Genomic DNA, 3649 nt, shown 5'->3' with positions numbered 1-3649 from the left:
CCTGGCCCTGACTGCAAAAAATCCTTATATCGAAGGATGGAGCCCACACCGAAGTTGTCCCCACCTCAAACTTGTGCTGCCCTGATACACCCAAGGGAGCCCTAAAAAATGACATCAGGAACTTGGACTGCTGAGTTTTCTTTCCCAGGGAAAATGGAAAAAGGATGTGCCCAGGGACCCCTGGCCCTGACTGCAAAAAATTCTTATATCGAAGGATGGACCCCACACCAAAGTTGTCCCCACCTCAAACTTGTGCTGCCCTGATACACCCAAGGGAGCCCTACAAACTGACATCAGGAACCTGGACTGCTGAGTTTTCTTTCCCAGGGAAAATGGAAAAAGGATGTGCCCAGGGGCCCCTGGCCCTGACTGCAAAAAATCCTTATATCGAAGGATGGACCCCACACCGAAGTTGTCCCCACCTCAAACTTGTGCTGCCCTGATAGACCCAAGGGAGCCCTACAAACTGACATCAGGAACCTGGACTGCTGAGTTTTCTTTCCCAGGGAAAATGGAAAAAGGATGTGCCCAGGGGCCCCTGGCCCTGACTGCAAAGAATCCTTATATCGAAGGATGGACCCCACACCGAAGTTGTCCCCACCTCAAACTTGTGCTGCCCTGATACACCCAAGGGAGCCCTACAAACTGACATCAGGAACCTGGACTGCTGAGTTTTCTTTCCCAGGGAAAATGGAAAAAGGATGTGCCCAGGGGCCCCTGGCCCTGACTGCAAAGAATCCTTATATCGAAGGATGGAGCCCACACCGAAGTTGTCCCCACCTCAAAATTGTGCGGCCCTGATACACCCAAAGGAGCCCTACAAACTGACATCAGCAACCTGGACTGCGGAGTTTTCTTTCCCAGGGAAAATGGCCAAAGGATGTTCCTGGGGGCCCCTGGCCCTGACTGCAAAGAATCCTTATATCGAAGGATGGACCCCACACCGAAGTTGTCCCCACCTCAAACTTGTGCTGCCCTGATACACCCAAGGGAGCCCTACAAACTGACATCAGGAACCTGGACTGCTGAGTTTTCTTTCCCAGGGAAAATGGAAAAAGGATGTGCCCAGGGGCCCCTGGCCCTGACTGCAAAGAATCCTTATATCGAAGGATGGAGCCCACACCGAAGTTGTCCCCACCTCAAAATTGTGCGGCCCTGATACACCCAAAGGAGCCCTACAAACTGACATCAGCAACCTGGACTGCGGAGTTTTCTTTCCCAGGGAAAATGGCCAAAGGATGTTCCTGGGGGCCCCTGGCCCTGAGTGCACAAAATCAATATATCGAATGATGGACCCCACACCAAAGTTGTCCCCACCTCAAACTTGTGCTGCCCTGATACACCCAAGGGAGCCCTACAAACTGACATCAGGAACCTGGACTGCTGAGTTTTCTTTCCCAGGGAAAATGGAAAAAGGATGTGCCCAGGGGCCCCTGCTCCTGGGCAGGGGCCTCACTGCAAAAAATCCTTATATCGAAGGATGGACCCCACACCGAAGTTGTCCCCACCTCAAACTTGTGCTGCCCTGATAGACCCAAGGGAGCCCTACAAACTGACATCAGGAACCTGGACTGCTGAGTTTTCTTTCCCAGGGAAAATGGAAAAAGGATGTGCCCAGGGGCCCCTGGCCCTGACTGCAAAAAATCCTTATATCGAAGGATGGACCCCACACCAAAGTTGTCCCCACCTCAAACTTGTGCTGCCCTGATAGACCCAAGGGAGCCCTACAAACTGACATCAGGAACCTGGACTGCTGAGTTTTCTTTCCCAGGGAAAATGGAAAAAGGATGTGCACAGGGGCCCCTGGCCCTGGGCTGGGGCCTGACTGCAAAGAATCCTTATATCGAAGGATGGACCCCACACCGAAGTTGTCCCCACCTCAAACTTGTGCTGCCCTGATAGACCCAAGGGAGCCCTACAAACTGACATCAGGAACCTGGACTGCTGAGTTTTCTTTCCCAGGGAAAATGGAAAAAGGATGTGCCCAGGAACCCCTGGCCCTGACTGCAAAAAATCTTTATATCGAAGGATGCACCCCACACCGAAGTTGTCCCCACCTCAAACTTGTGCTGCCCTGATAGAGCCAAGGGAGCTCTACAAACTGACATCAGGAACCTGGACTGCTGAGTTTTCTTTCCCAGGGAAAATGGAAAAAGGATGTGCCCAGGGGCCCCTGGCCCTGGGCTGGGGCCTCACTGCAAAGAATCCTTATATCGAAGGATGGACCCCACACCGAAGTTGTCCCCACCTCAAACTTGTGCTGCCCTGATAGACCCAAGGGAGCACTAAAAAATGACATCAGGAACCTGGACTGCTGAGTTTTCTTTCCCAGGGAAAATGGCCAAAGGATGTGCCCGGGGACCCCTGGCCCTGACTGCAAAAAATCCTTATATCGAAGGATGGAGCCCACACCGAAGTTGTCCCCACCTCAAACTTGTGCTGCCCTGATAGACCCAAGGGAGCCCTAAAAAATGACATCAGGAACTTGGACTGCTGAGTTTTCTTTCCCAGGGAAAATGGAAAAAGGATGTGCCCAGGGACCCCTGGCCCTGACTGCAAAAAATTCTTATATCGAAGGATGGACCCCACACCAAAGTTGTCCCCACCTCAAACTTGTGCTGCCCTGATACACCCAAGGGAGCCCTACAAACTGACATCAGGAACCTGGACTGCTGAGTTTTCTTTCCCAGGGAAAATGGAAAAAGGATGTGCCCAGGGGCCCCTGGCCCTGACTGCAAAAAATCCTTATATCGAAGGATGGACCCCACACCAAAGTTGTCCCCACCTCAAACTTGTGCTGCCCTGATAGACCCAAGGGAGCCCTACAAACTGACATCAGGAACCTGGACTGCTGAGTTTTCTTTCCCAGGGAAAATGGAAAAAGGATGTGCCCAGGGGCCCCTGGCCCTGACTGCAAAGAATCCTTATATCGAAGGATGGACCCCACACCGAAGTTGTCCCCACCTCAAACTTGTGCTGCCCTGATACACCCAAGGGAGCCCTACAAACTGACATCAGGAACCTGGACTGCTGAGTTTTCTTTCCCAGGGAAAATGGAAAAAGGATGTGCCCAGGGGCCCCTGGCCCTGACTGCAAAGAATCCTTATATCGAAGGATGGAGCCCACACCGAAGTTGTCCCCACCTCAAAATTGTGCGGCCCTGATACACCCAAAGGAGCCCTACAAACTGACATCAGCAACCTGGACTGCGGAGTTTTCTTTCCCAGGGAAAATGGCCAAAGGATGTTCCTGGGGGCCCCTGGCCCTGAGTGCACAAAATCAATATATCGAATGATGGACCCCACACCAAAGTTGTCCCCACCTCAAACTTGTGCTGCCCTGATAGACCCAAGGGAGCCCTACAAACTGACATCAGGAACCTGGACTGCTGAGTTTTCTTTCCCAGGGAAAATGGAAAAAGGATGTGCCCAGGGGCCCCTGCTCCTGGGCAGGGGCCTCACTGCAAAAAATCCTTATATCGAAGGATGGACCCCACACCGAAGCTGTCCCCACCTCAAACTTGTGCTGCCCTGATACACCCAAGGGAGCCCTACAAACTGACATCAGGAACCTGGACTGCTGAGTTTTCTTTCCCAGGGAAAATGGAAAAAGGATGTGCCCAGGGGCCCCTGGCCCTGACTGCAAAGAA

This window comes from Lonchura striata, chromosome 16, assembly GCF_050655825.1.
Source record: "Lonchura striata isolate lonStrDom1 chromosome 16, ASM5065582v1, whole genome shotgun sequence".
NCBI classification, from domain to species: Eukaryota; Metazoa; Chordata; class Aves; order Passeriformes; family Estrildidae; genus Lonchura; species Lonchura striata.
This window is presented reverse-complemented; position numbering follows the sequence as displayed.